Raw genomic sequence first — 463 nt, forward strand, 5'->3', positions numbered from 1 at the left:
GAGAATGGATAGTGGCAGTGAAACATAAACAACCAAATATTTTTAAAGAAGAAATATCAGGAGAATGATCAAAAAGTATATGATAAGGGGATTTAAACTGAAGTAATTTGGAAGGTAGTCTATTGATAATAAAAACAGCATGGACAATGGCATGAGCCCAAAAAATTAAGGGTAATTTGGATTGAAACAAAAGGGCACGTGCCACATTTAAAATATGTTGATGTTTTCGCTCAACAATGCCATTTTGTTGAGGGGTATCAACACATGAAGTATGGTGTAAAATTCCATGAGTTTTGTAAAAATCTTTCATAAGGAACTCATTTCCATTGTCGGTTCTAATACATTTAATTTTCTTATCAAATTGTGTATGAATAAGGGAAACAAAAGATTTAATAAGAGCAGTTGTTTCAGATTTAAGTCTCATAAGGAATATCCAACAAAATCTACTCTTGTCATCAACAAC

This window comes from Cicer arietinum, chromosome 7 (assembly GCF_000331145.2).
Source record: "Cicer arietinum cultivar CDC Frontier isolate Library 1 chromosome 7, Cicar.CDCFrontier_v2.0, whole genome shotgun sequence".
NCBI lineage: Eukaryota > Viridiplantae > Streptophyta > Magnoliopsida > Fabales > Fabaceae > Cicer > Cicer arietinum.